Raw genomic sequence first — 15,000 nt, forward strand, 5'->3', positions numbered from 1 at the left:
AACAAACTACAACGTCAACATTATATACCTTTCCCAATCTGGCAGATGTCATAAAAATGGCTTTTCCCTTCTGGACACAAGTGCTCACTGACCCACGTCTATTTACCATTTTATTTATTTTATTTCATTATTTTTTTCAGCGTATTTACTTTGAGTGAATTCTTGCCGTGTTGTCAGTTGTAAATGTGTGTTTTTTATTTCTCAGTAGGTCACATCAAATGTCCATATGGCTTGTAGCCTGCCTCAACCACACCCTTTACTACTGTCGTGGTTTCCCTCCCAGGCAGGAACCATTGCATCCTGCCTCCCCTCTCCCCTTTCTTGCTCCTCTGTCTCCCTCCTCCTCCTCCCCTCTCTCTTCTTCTCTCTCCCCCTCCTCTATATCCATCTTTTCCTTCTCTCCTTCCCCTGTCTAATCATCCCTCGCTTCCCTACTCATTCCTCTCTCTTTCCTCCCTCTCCCCTTCCCTCCATCCCCTCTCTCCCTCCTCTCAACTCCCATCCCTCTCTACATTCTATTCCTTTTCCTCTTCCTCTTCCTCCTCTCTATCCCCTCCCCTTCTCTTCTCCTCTCTTCCCTCTGGGGGATAAATTGCAAAAGTGTCAGTGTCGATGAAGTGTATTATAAGGTGGCTCTGTCATCTCCTTATTTAAGCAAATGGCTTCCGTCAGGACCCCAACGCGACATAATGCACACTCACACTCAGGGTGATGAAAGGGGGGATATTGAGTCAATGGGGCATTTGGCCGTTTGGAATTAGAGTGCCACTACACTTGACAGAGGCCCTTTTGCGGCCAGGAAGACCTGGGGGAGAGGGGGGGGTTAGGGCAGGCTTGAGGATGGGGGTTGTTTGGAGGACGAGTTTTATATCAAATGAGGTTTAAACTGCTCCAGCTTTACTCTCAACACGCTAATGGAATATCTAGGCGCTGCCAAGATTGGTATGGACAGCCGGTAAATATGTTAGTCCGAGACTCCAGACCTGAAACTTCAGCGCTCATATTCACTGATAAAAGAAATGAAAATAAGGATATTGAATGCTCCACCACACCACATGTTTTGTACAGATAATATGCAGGAACACCCTGTGTCTTTCACAGCATGATCTGTACTGTGCAGTCGGTGTACCATGTGATCATCCCATGGCATATGAAAGGCAGATACAACATATGCATCAGAGGATCATACAGCTCTACTTCTAATAGACCACACACAGAGATAACGGGAGCTTTACGAACACCTTCAGATATTTTCCATAATGGTGCATGGAATCTATACATATATATGTATCCATCAAAGGATGACACATCATTACACACAAAGGAGAGGGGGAAAAGTGAGCAAGTGCAAGTGTGTCAGCCTGTGACTTATCATATGCGAACTGGTGTTACAAATCAAATAGTCTGGATCAAAAACCCATCTGCTGTGGTGGCGGCGGGTCCATACAAGGCAGCGTGGAGAGCTCGTCAAAGCAAGCTCGAGAAGGAAGGAAGGCAGGAAGGAAGGAAAGAAGGCAAGAACGAGAGAAGGAAAGGCCGTGAATTACAGCACGGCAGCGTCTGGAGGAGAGAGAGGAGGGATAGAAGGAGGACCTCCTGACCTTCAGCCCTTCTCCTCCGCCGTTGCTGCCGCCGTGCTCGGCGGATTAATTTAGTCGCTCTCGGGAGATGTCCTTGCGCTCTCTTTTGAAGCGTTCCATTAGAGATTGAAAGGCGAATAATGACGGCCCCCGGATCACTGCTAAAGCCATACACCGCTAGCGTGTTAGATATCCACTCCATTCACCCAGCTCACCGGAGCAAAAAGGAGAAGAGCGGAAGAACAGACGACCAAAGTGTAAAGGAGTGGTGTAAGAAAAAGAAGGACAAGAAACAAATGGGCAAGTGAAAGACACACACACAGTTCTGACTAGGACAACATGGTAAACGTGTACTCATTTCCCACCAGCAGTGGCTTCAGTCAACCGCTAATTAAGTGCAATATACATAAAAAAGGAGATTAACCTTAGAAAACTTTATAATACAAATATACATACCTCAGTATCATCTATACATCCCTTTAGTCTTGGCAACACTAGACAGTCAAAAGCAACAGTAAACCGAAGACCCGTGCCAGACATGAGAAGAATATCAAAACCTTGATTCATTAGTTTCAATGCTGTTATTCACATCAATACATGAACAAGCCCATTTCACTTTAAGTCACACTTCTAAACCGTACTGTATGTTACTAGCTTGTCGCTATCTAATGCCTTGCTTTTCATTTACATACAATTAACAGATAAAAAGGGGCTATTATCCTCATGTTCTGATGTTAGAAATGGAACCAACTGTCCAAGGGCAAACAAGGAGCATGTATGACAGGGAAGTCACTGACTGACTGGAGGCTGTGCGTGCGTGTGTGCGTGTGTGCGTGTGTGTGTGTATGTGTGTGTGTGTGTGTGTGTGTGTGTGTGTGTGTGTGTGTGTGTGTGTGTGTGTGTGTGTGTGTGTGTGTGTGTGTGTGTGTGTGTGTGTGTGTGTGTGTGTGTACTGTATGTGTAACGGGGATGTATGAGAGAAACCAAGAGGGAGAAGGTGAGGTGAGGGACAAACAAACAAGTATGTATGATGCATGTGTGTAGCCACTAATTGGTGGGTAAAGTACATCAGAATCATCAGAGTCTGTTTTACCATTGAAGTATGATACAAGGACACCAAGTTCTGTATTGGAGATGTAAGGCATTACATTCAACAAAGGGCCAAGGACCCTGTGCATGCAAAAAGAGTCGAGGATGCAGTGGAAAGAGAAGGGGCCTCTGAAGCAAATGAACACTATGAAGACTTTGCACACTAATGATACTATGAAAGGAACTACTACTAAAACAGAGAGTTTAGCGCAACAGATTACCCACGACTGTTAGAGCGTCTGTGTTTTCAAAGACGATGTGGATCCTTGCAGCGCTTGAGCTGTTCCTCCTTTTTCAATATCAAGCGATCAAGCCATACGATTAATAATACATACTAGGCAATACTAGTACTATAATACTAAAACTAGTACTAAAATAATGACTTTCCCTTTTTACCCATTATCAGTTTCTGTCTCCTGTTACTTTATTTCTTAAAAACTCAAAAAAGCCACGCAAGTCAGATGGAAGAAAAATAACACAACTTCCTTGGAGAAGCCAATGACTCCCATCATAACATACGATGGATAATTATGAAAACCCAACGCCCTGAAGAGCTTTAGGAGAAACAGCTGAGCAGGGGGCGAGCGTGTGGAGCGTGTGTGAGTGGGGGTGTTTGATCTTTTGACTTGTCTGTCCCTGTGCTTCCCTCCTTGCCTCTGGCAGAGCAGCCACAGCAGTGCTGTAGGTCTTCACACGTTACACATTACAGCACCACCAATCATGAAAACACACTGAAATGTAATCAGCTCGCCTAACGTGCCCGGGGAGCCATTTTGCTCACCCGCACACCCACACCCACACCCACGCACGCACGCACACACACACACACACACACACACACACACACACACACACACACACACACACACACACACACACACACACACGCGCATACGCACGCACACACACACACACACACACACACACGCACACGCACACGCACACGCACACGCACACACGCACACACGCACACACGCACACACGCACACAGTAAAAACTGAGAAGTTGTAATTCAATCAAGTCTGGGTCTCCACCTTGGGTCATATTCATCCCAGAAGAGCATGCAAAAGCTCTCGCCGGCTCTGCACTGCTCGGCTCCGCTGTGCACGGGGGACGGAGGCTGATAAATTGTCAGTCTGCGTACATATACAGCGGCGTTGGGGCGCGCAGGCAGGCAGGCAGGCGGCGTTGGGGCGGCGGGAGCCGTGGCAATAGCAGACAGCTTTCATTTCTAACTGCTCCTAAATCTTGCTAATATATGGGGGCCCATGCAGCCAGGCAGAAAATACTTGGATTAGAAAAAGAGAGAGACAAGACTGAGGGAGAAAAGCGAGGGGGGTAGCGCGAGAGAGAGAGAGAGAGAGAGAGAGAGAGAGAGAGAGAGAGAGAGAGAGAGAGAGAGAGAGAGAGAGAGAGAGAGAGAGAGGTGGGGGTGGAGAGTGGAAGGAGAGAGAGAGAGAGAGAGAGAGAGAGAGAGAGAAAGAGAGAAAGAGAAAAAGAGAGAAATAATGAAAAAAATGGAATATAAAAAACTGAACTGAATGCAGAAGCAATGGCTGTTCCCCTCCCCAACCTCATTTGATATACTGTACAGGTATTTCATTTCCGCGGCCATTGATGTTACAAGAGACTGTTTGGAGCATAACTTATCTTTCTCCTTCTGTTGCCGGAGCTGGGAAATTGTTGTATAATAATTGAGGTGACTCACGGCGGAACGGTGACCTCGCTGCCGGTGACAGCAGTTAAAAAGCATTAGGCATTAAAGAGAGGCACACGCCACGGCAGAAATGGATGGGGATGAGTTGGGGAGGGTGGGGAGGGTGGGGTGTCTGTGTGCCTGGAGGAGGGTGTGTGTACATGGATGTGTATTAATGCATGTGGTGTGTGTGTAGGAGAGAGAGAGTCTGTGTGTGTGTGTGTGTGTGTGTGTGTGTGTGTGTGTGTGTGTGTGTGTGTGTGTGTGTGTGTGTGTGTGTGTGTGTGTGTGTGTGTGTGTGTGTGTGTGTGTGTGTGTGTGTGTGTGTGTGTCTGTGTGTCTGTGTGTCTGTGTGTGTGTGTGTGTGTGTGTGTGTGTGTGTGTGTGTGTGTGTGTGTGTGTCTGTCTGTTTGCGTCTGACGGTGAGGATGTATGTGGAGAGAAACAGAGAGCAAAACAAGATGGTGAGCGTAGCAGTGTTGATAGTGGGGGTGTTGTTAAGGTGGTGGTGGTGGTGGTGGTGGTGTGGTTGGGGGGGTATATGTGATGAGTTAGGCTTGGAGTAATGAAAAAGGGATTCTAAAAGAAATCGACGGCATGAAGCCCATGTTTATCTCTGATGCTCCACCAAAAGATGAGATTGCCTTCTGATCAATGATTCTGTATCAGGAGGATGCGATTGCTTTTGGACCATCAATATCAAAATCTCTCTCAAAAAAAAAGAAATGAAATAATAACAAAGGGTGGCTTGATTGGTGCTTGTACTGGCAATAGGGGGTGAAAGGAACATTGAGTAATCGGTCAACTAAACAGAACAAACAGAAGGGGCATCTGCTACGGACACACATAAAAAAAACATGCATCTGGCACCTGACATGGGGGAGAACACTAGCAATGAGCCGGGACCAAAGATGAGGTGAATAAAGAGGTGTGGACTGGAGACATGGAGAAAAGTGCTGAGGTAAAGAGAGATGGAGGAGAGTGAGAGAGAGAACGCAAGACAAAGAGACAGAGACAAAGTGAGGGAGGTAAAAAGAGAGACAGGAGTGAGAGATACACTAAAATAGAGAGGGAGAGAGGAATGCATACAGGGAAGAGGAAAGGAGAGAATGAGAGCGCAAAAGAGAAAGAGAGAGAGAGAAGACAAATGGAGTGTCGGTGACATGGTGACTCTGATCTGGGCTGTGGTAAATGACTCTTCAGATGGCTCCTGGTCGTGGCATATGTCTGAGGACTGCCTAATGAGTGGCCAAGATGGTGGCAGCAATGGATAAGTAATGACACCAAAGACCTCCTCAAAGCTCTCTTCCTCTCCTCCGCTATCCAATATTCTCCACTATCTTCCTCTCTCCTCCTCTCTCTTCCTCTCCTCCTCTCTCTTCCTCTCCTCCTCTCTCTTCCTCTCCTCCACTCTCTTCCTCTCCTCCACTCTCTTCCTCTCCTCCACTCTCGTACCCTCTCCTCCTCTCCTCCGCTCTCCTACTCCACTATTCTCTGCGCTCTTCCTCTCTCCTCCGCTCTCTTCCTCTCTTCTCTGCTCTCCTCCTCCGCTCTCTTTCGCTCTCCTCTGCTTTACTCAACTCTTCCATGTTCTCCTCTCTTACGTACATACTTCTTCAACTCTCCTCTGCTCCCCTCCTCTCTCCCTTGCTCTCTTCTGCTTTCCTTTGCTCTCTTCGCTCTTTTCTTTCTGCTGTCCTAAGCTCATTCTTCTCTTCTCCTCCAAGCCACTGCTCCTCTTCCATGCTTCTGCTCTCCCTTCCAATCCCACTCTCCTTCACCTCCTCTACTTTCTTCCTCTCTCCTCCATTCACTCCCCGACTCTTCATACTTGCGGGACCTGTCAGACAATAATCATTATATAATGCCTTCAATGGGGACGACTCCTTTCCCTCGGAAAGCTTGGATAATAGACACTGGCTCAAAGAGTCATTTGATGAAACCTCGCCTAGCCGGTGTTGTCTGTCTCAACGGTCTTGACGCACACAAGCACTTAGGCGGGCGGGCGGACACACACACACACACACACACACACACACACACACACACACACACACACACACACACACACACACACACACACACACACACACACACACACACACACACAGACACACACACAGAAACACACACACACACACACACACAGAAACACACACACAGACACACACAGAAACACAGACACAGACACAGACACACACAGAAACACAGATACACACACAGACACAGACACAGACACAGACACACACACACGCACACACACACACACACACACACACACACACACACACACACACACACACACACACACACACACACAGAGAAACACAGACACACACACAGAAACACACACACAGACACACACAGAGAAACACACACACAGACACACACAGAGAAACACAGACACACACACACAGAGAAACACACACACACACACACACACAGACACACACAGAGACACACACAGACACACACAGACACACACAGAGACACACACAGAGACACACACAGAGACACACACACACACACACACACACACACACACACACACACACACACACACACACACACACACACACACACACACACACACACACACACACACACACACACCATCTTTCACTTTTCAAAGCGCAGAGGAGCCATTTCCAAGCAACAGAGGGATAAAGAGAATCACTTAATTAAAAGTGTGTGACGCCTCTGATCGATAAGATTTTTGTTTACAGCACAGAGACTATTAGGGGTCAGGGGCTGAGAATAGCGACTGAAGTGAAAGGAACAGAGTGGGGACTGATTGGTTGGCGCTGAAGGGGGTGGTAGGTGGTGCAGATGCATTGTGGGGTAGTGGTGGTATTATTAGTGGCTATGAGTGTGTGTGTGTGGGGGGGTGGTGAGCAATGGGGGATGGGGGGGATGAGGTGAGCTCTTACCCATAATGCATTTCTGTTTGCCTCTCTAATGATCTGCTCGCAAGAGCTGGTCGCTTGCCTTGTTTACTTGCACACAACTAGAAAACGCTTGCATTGTTTGGTTGAGTTCTGAACGCTCTCTCTCTCTCTCTCTCTCTCTCTCTCTCTCTCTCTCTCTCTCTCTCTCTCTCTCTCTCTCTCTCTCTCTCTCTCTCTCTCTCTCTCTCTCTCTCTCTCTCTCTCTCTCTCGCACGCGCCCACTGCTGTGTGCGGGGGTGGTTTTTTCGAGATTTCTTCGGGAGATGACGAGGACTCAGGCATACAGGCTTCTCTCATCAAAGGCTTTTCACTGTCTGGCTTTTTCTCCTGTAATTTGCAGAGCCTACAACACCCCCCCCCCACACACACACACACACACAAAGTAAACAAATAAATAAATATAAAAACACAGCAGTGGAGGGGAAAACACAACCTACCATGGCTGTTATTTTTCTTTACACTGAAAGCTAATCTGATGAATGACAGCCACCCACCCTATATCTGTAGGAAACTCACAAAACCCCTTTGACTCCATCTCCACAAGCATTCAGAACTTTTGTTCAGGCTACGTGACGCCAAGTGTATGAAAAATGCATTACAGGAAGACAAAAAAAGAGAAAGAAAGAGAAAGTGAAATCCAGCCGGTCTTTGATCTGAATACAGTGACCTGCAGAGGAACAAAATGTATAAAAGACAGATACAGAGGGGAAAATAGTTGGGTAGAGGCAGAGACAAAAAGGCATTGAGTTGTCAGCCCAGGTTGGTGGTTACATCTAGTACCAATTACTCATTCTGTCAATCGGCAGTGGCGTTCGCAGATCAACTAAGTGTCAGGTTCATTAGTCGTCATCGAGTCTGTTTTGATGGCACAGCCAGCCAGACAGACAGACAGACAGCGCTGCCCGCTTGGCAGATCCCACAGCCATCAACGCCAGCTTTGCCAGTTATTCAATTTGCACGGACAGTGTGAAAAACACACAGGAGTGACAACATCCTCAGGTGTGTTGAGGCAAGCGAGCCAAAAACAAAACAAAAAACGCGAGCCCATTTAATTCAAAAAGCCGCGTAGCCGCAGTATCAATTGTCAAGACCAAAGCAGAGTCAGTGCTTGGGGTGCAAGTAGGCCAAGTCGTCTTGTGTTGGTGCTAACGTTCTGACACGGATTTGTATGCAACAGGGCATGTGGCATCTATGGAAGTTGTGCCTAATTGAGCTAGCTGTTGGCCATGTTTCTTGTTTGACTTATTTTTGCGCCGTCAAGCAAAACGGAAAACAAATGATCATTATTCCGGCGACAGAAAAAGTTTGTGATGAAGTAGGAAGGGGGGGAGGGGGGGAGGGCGGGGGGAGTTCGTCTCTAAAGAATAAAGGAAGACAGTTGAAGGAAGCAAACATTCCCAGCGATAATCAGAAGAATCTTCTCAGAGTGTGGTATATGGTGAGCAGAGGGGGGATGGGGAGGGGGGTGAGGGGTAAAAAAAAAAAAGAAGAAACGGAAAGAAAAAAAGAAAGCGATCAGTCGTCAAAGCCAACACGCACTCGCCTTTATGAGACTGGCTAATTAGCAGTCATGAAGCAAGCAACAAGCAGACAATTGAGTTTGGAATTTCTTCATTTGCGCTGGAATGCAAATAAATAAATGTGGAACGCTATGGTTAATTGATATACTTATTTACTAATTCTGAACACACTTAGACCCAACATGCAAAAAAAAACAACCAACAAACAGACACACAAACCAAAGTAAGTACTCTCTCTCTCTCTCTCTCTCTCTCTCTCTCTCTCTCTCTCTCTCTCTCTCTCTCTCTCTCTCTCTCTTCTCTTTCTCTCTCTCTCTCTCTCTCTCTCTCTCTCTCTCTCTCTCTCTCTCTCTCTCTCTCTCTCTCTCTCTCTCACACACACACTTCAAATATACAGAAAAAGTCATTGGGGGGTTAATTAAAGCTTGTATATTCTGTATGTGCTGGCATCATTGACAAGTTAAATGGGCAATAGAATGCACACTTCCACTTCCAATACATTATGCATTATTAATTGTTTGCTAGTGCAAAAGATATGGAACGAATAGTAATGATGAAGACAATGCTAACATAGTTCTGACAGTTCAGAGTGTGAGACGTATAACATATCATTAATAACCAATGGTATTTTTTCAAGGATTAATCTAAAAGTAAAATCAATGACCAAAAAACAACCTCAGGCAATTAACACAATCAGTTTCATCCTAGTGATGGTGATTGGGAAACTATTCAAATGGAAAAAAAATCCACATCTCTGTCAATTTCCTTTACTTTTATAATGTTTTTCCACATTTCTAATAGCCTATGTCTGCGCGTCTATGTTAAAAAGATAAGACAAGAACCGGGCGCTGAAATGCATTTTAATCAAGGCAGACCTGTACGTGAACCACAGAGCGTTTTTTTCCCCCACCTTTCCTTAAACATTAAAAGAACACTTTCCATAAAAGGGGGGAGGGGGACATAAAAAAGTAATAACTTGACCTCCCGTTTGTGGAGGCAATTTTTTTCCCCCATGTCAAACATTTTTTGGGTAATTGCCATTGGAGATGTTAGAGATGGTACCATCATATCAATGAGAGAGAGAGAGCACAGGGAGAGATTAGCACTCTGCCTGAAGGCATGAAAGGCACATCTCCGTACTGAGAGCTCGGAGCGTACGGCAAAGAGCTGAGCGCTGAAGCACCGAAGCACTGAGTGCCGAGCAGCGCACTCAAACTCTGAGCGAGCCCCCAGTTCTGTTTTTTTTTTTTCTCTCTCTGTCTCTCTCTCTCCCCCCCTCTCTCAGTCAGTTTAGGAAAATTTGCTAGCGTCTTGAAAGTCTTTTAAGACCTTTTTTCCCTTTTGAAATCAAAAAGAGTGAAAACAAATCTCTAAATGAGAGTGCGGGAGGAAGGAGAAGACGACGACGAATGGAGAAAAAAATGGTATGAAAGGCTGCCAGTCTAAAGTACAGGGAACTGACACTTCAAACACTTTTTGTTTCTCCACCTTTTAGATGTGGAGTGGGAAAGTTGACTTTTTTGTGGGTGCAAAAAAAAGCGCTTCAACTAGCAGCTGGTTTGGAGGGGTAACGATACGGCACAGCAGTAGTTGTGTGTAAGAAACACAGGAGTGGGGAACTCTGTAATCAGAGCGATATGCTACCTTCTGCCATCACAGCCGAGCTCAAATAAAGTAGTGCGGCAGTTGTTTTCATTAACGCTTCTGTCGTGCAACGCAACAGGCACAACTCGGCTCGGTTCATGTCGAAAGAGAAAATTAATTGAAAGACCGCTCTCAGCACTTCGCATTAGCATTCAGGCATTTCAGATAAGTGGGGAAAAATGCTTTATTATTAACAAACAAAACTGCTGATGTGTTGTAATTACCGGGAGACAACACCCCTTTGCCTAATTAATGAGTGGAACCTGCAGAGGCTTGGCTTTGGCTGCATGTAATGGCATGCTTATAATGGCCAATACTTTGCACGCAGCCACTTCTGAAAACTTCTGACAAGCTCAGAGCGCAAAATCTCTCTCTCTCACACACACACACACACACACACACACACACACACACACACACACACACACACACACACACACACACACACACACACACACACACACACACACACACACACACACACACACACACACACACACACACACACACACACAAAATGTACACAGCTGCAGCAAACCCAACAACTTTGAGGTGAGTTCTCTGCTATCTGCAAAGTTAGTGTGTGTGTGGGATGGGAGTTGTTGGGGTGTGTGTGTGTGTGTGTGTGTGTGTGTGTGTGTGTGTGTGTGTGTGTGTGTGTGTGTGTGTGTGTGTGTGTGTGTGTGTGTGTGTGTGTGTGTGTGTGTGCACGTGCGTGTGTGTGGGTGTGTGTGTGTACATGCTTATGTGTCTCTTTTGGGGAGGGCAGTCCAAAATGACCACCATGTATGAGCCTCCGATGAGAAAGAGCAACAGCAATGGATGTGTGAATAATTAATGATAAAAACAAGTTCTGTGTCAACAACCTCCTGAAGGATATTTATTTTTTTATTTTTTGACGTTGCTGCCTTAAAGAGATGCTTGCATCGTAGAAGCAGACATAGAGAAGACCCTTTTCTATAAACAGCTAAGCTAAGATACATTCTTCAAAGGACTGAAGGCAAAAGACAGAATAAAGTCAGTTTTTCCCCTGCACAATGTGATGAGCATACATACAAGTGAAAAAATAAATCTGATGGAAAAATCTACTTTATTCTTAAATGCAGGCCGAGAACGTTTTTTTAATTAGTCATGAAGAATGCTTACTTTGACTTTATGCTGGACTTCAGATTTTCTCTCTCATCATCATCATCATTTCACTTATTAATCCTTTCATGCAGATCCTCCATTATAACCTTTGTTGTTACCAAAAAAGTCAATGGTCGAGTCTTAAAGCCATGTTACACTAGGGGACATATTATGCAAAATTAACTTTGTGGGGGCTTTCATGTGCATATTTGGGTCTCTACTTATCTCATAAAACCACAAAACCTCATACCACATTCTCTATGAGTCGCCACATAATGTTGTGAGCCATTTAGATTTGTCCTGCCATGTGAAATCATAGGTGGAGAACAAAGGCAGAAGGAAAACCTAAGCAGGACTTTTACTTTGACGATTTTTTCCACTTCTGGTGCAAGCCATTTCACCACAGACAGCTTAGTTAGGGTGGTTAGAAGTGGTCAGCAACAGTTTATTTGCATTTGACGGGGCCAGAACACAAAACGAAGCACTGTAACAGTGACCACAGCTGTCAAGAAACAAAGCTGGTGAAATATCTTCATGTTTAGATCATTTTGTGCAAATTACTTGAAAGCAAGAGGGTTTGGTGAGCCTGTTGGGATCCCAATACTAATCCCTGGGGGTTGGGAATCACTGATTTCGGCTGCCGATAGCCAGTCTATGACATATCGCACCACAGTGACAGTCAGACATTCTTCGAAAAAAAGGAAATGACCGGCAAAATGAAATCCCCCTAGTCAAAGTGTCGGATTGAAACTAGATACAAATCCCATCTTCCTTACATAATCTGAATTTGAGAATGAGACTAGAATGAGTCATATAGGCCTGCACTGTGCCTGTGCCCATTAATGTTTCACATTACTCTAATATTAGGGTATTAAATTGCACCTGTCAATGCCATCCACACCATCATTGTAGATGATAAACAAAATAACCACAGCTTTGGCAGAGCAACCAGAACCAAAACCAAGGGGGAAAAAAAGTAATATACAATTAAGTGAAGCTCTTACGTTCACCAAATATCTATACTTCGTAGAGCAGCTGCTTAACATTTGTTCGAGCATGACAAAGAAGGATATCAACTGAATGCATTGTCTCAATCTCTGGGACTTATCGACAGAAACTGACAGGATAGTTGCCAAATTTCTACAGTGAAATGCAAAAAAAAGTGCTGGTCAAGATTGCTGGTTCGAATCCGATTCGTCACTTAAGGAACTTGTCCTTGAGCAAGACCCCATATTTACCTTATACATATACTGCTTCTGGTACTGGTATGTTGAGTGATGCTTTGCATTGTAACCATCAGAATTGGTGTATGAATGAAAAGATGAGGCATTCAATACAAAGTGCTCTGGGTTAAAAGAAACGTATAGGCTTTAGAAAAACCCAGAAACATTACGGCCAGTCTTTTATCATTCATGATTCACTGGCTTCCGTCAGGGCTGGATAGCTCACAAGACATATGGAGATACATTTCTAGAATTTCAGTTATGCCCTCTTTAATGTTCTCATGGGCATGTTTTATTTACCGCATATACACGCAGGTAGTTTGCCTCAAGGCAAACAAAAAGTGGGTTCATCTAGAGAGGAGTGTTACAATTTGTACGAAATAACTTTGGAAGCTGAAAGGGGATAGGGGTCAACCTACCCTGTTTCGTCATACAGGCTTCCATGGTACAAAACATGTGCACTTTCACTGCAATGCCAAAGAACCAGTGAGGCAATAACATAACAGCAACAAGCCAGGTGATGGTAGGTCACCTAAAGGACATTGGCTGACAAGGCCCTGAAAGTGAGATATGTACTTCCCTTCATACAAAGTTTCATCATCCAGAATCCATTTGAAAGAAACACCTCTTTTACCTGAGGCACAATTCAGCCATATTATGGCTTTTTTGTTGCCTTTTTCTGTTTTTGATTCTTTTCCCCTTCAGCTAGGGACCTTGACAGTCACCCTTATGGATATTTGCCTTGACTTGACTATACAAGCAAAGCAAACGAGCAGACAAGGTTAGCCAGCACGAGGAGGGCTCAGAAGTCTAAATAAAGCCTCTGTGTGTGTGTGTGTGTGTGTGTGTGTGTGTGTGTGTGTGTGTGTGTGTGTGTGTGTGTGTGTGTGTGTGTGTGTGTGTGTGTGTGTGTGTGTGTGTGTGTGTGTGTGTGTGTGTCTGAGGAGTGCAAGTGTGGGTGCGTCTGTGTGTGTGTGTGTGTGTGTGTGTGTGTGTGTGTGTGTGTGTGTGTGTGTGTGTGTGTGTGTGTGTGTGTGTGTGTGTGTGTGTGTGTGTGTGTGTGTGTGTGTGTGTGTCTGAGGAGTGCAAGTGTGGGTGCGTCCGTGTGTGTGCGTCCGTGTGTGTGTGTGTGTGTGTGTGTGTGTGTGTGTGTGTGTGTGTGTGTGTGTGTGTGCGCACGTGCGATTTTGTGTGTCCGAGGAGCGCAAGTGTGGGTGCGTCCGTATGCATGTGTGTGTCTGAGTGTGTGTGTGTCTGTGTGTGCGTGTGTGTGTGTGTGCGTGTATGTGTCCCCAGTGTCTCCTCCAAAGCCTGAGGTTGTGTTGCGCTCCCCACAGCAATCGACGGGAAGCGCCGCTGGGCTTCAGAGGGCTGATTGCAGATTGTTGCATTAGGGAGCAGCTTTTGCTAATTTCAGCAAGTTGAGCTCTGCCTGCTTGCCCGTGAGCAGGAAGATTTTGCACGTGTGTGCGTGTGTGTGTGTGTGTATGCGTGCATGCATGCGCATGTGTGTGTGTGTGAGTGTGTGTGTGTGTGCATGGATGAACACGTGTGTGTGTGTGTGCATGGCTGTGTGTGTATGTATGTGTGTGTGTGTGTGTGTGTGTGTGTGTGTGTGTGTGTGTGTGTGTGTGTGTGTGTGTGTGTGTCTAAATTTGGCACAGACAAACACACACACACACACACACATACAAATATCTGAAAGCCACCCCCCTCCTGCCTTTTGGCTTCTCGGTGTGGAGTCGTCCGCTGGAACCAGTGGAAAATGCCATTCTGTCAGTCAGCAACTTTTCCCATTTCATATAATCAGTCAAAATTAGACACATTCATTTCAGCTGGGGGGTGGGGGGGCGCACACACACACACACACACACACACACACACACACACACACACACACACACACACACACACACACACACACACACACACACACACACACACACACACACACACACACACACACACACACACACACACATACACACACACACACACACACACACACACACACACAGCTCCCTGAATGCCCTTATTCGTCTGGTTCAAACAAGGTGCAATCGTGTTCAAATCGGCTGACGTGCCACCATTATGTTTGCAAGAGTGTGTGTGCACTCACATTGCTGTGTGTGTCTGTGTCTGTGAGTATATGAATGAGAACTTCAATGTGAA

The 15,000-nt window shown here is 45.6% G+C and overlaps 1 protein-coding gene across 3 annotated transcripts in view; it reads right to left on the bottom strand.

Moving 5' to 3' along the window:
- gbe1b (glucan (1,4-alpha-), branching enzyme 1b) overlaps positions 1 to 15,000 on the bottom strand; it is a 228,502-nt gene that overhangs the window by 132,281 nt on the left and 81,221 nt on the right. The window lies entirely within an intron of this gene.

This window comes from Engraulis encrasicolus, chromosome 8 (genome assembly GCF_034702125.1).
Source record: "Engraulis encrasicolus isolate BLACKSEA-1 chromosome 8, IST_EnEncr_1.0, whole genome shotgun sequence".
NCBI classification, from domain to species: Eukaryota; Metazoa; Chordata; class Actinopteri; order Clupeiformes; family Engraulidae; genus Engraulis; species Engraulis encrasicolus.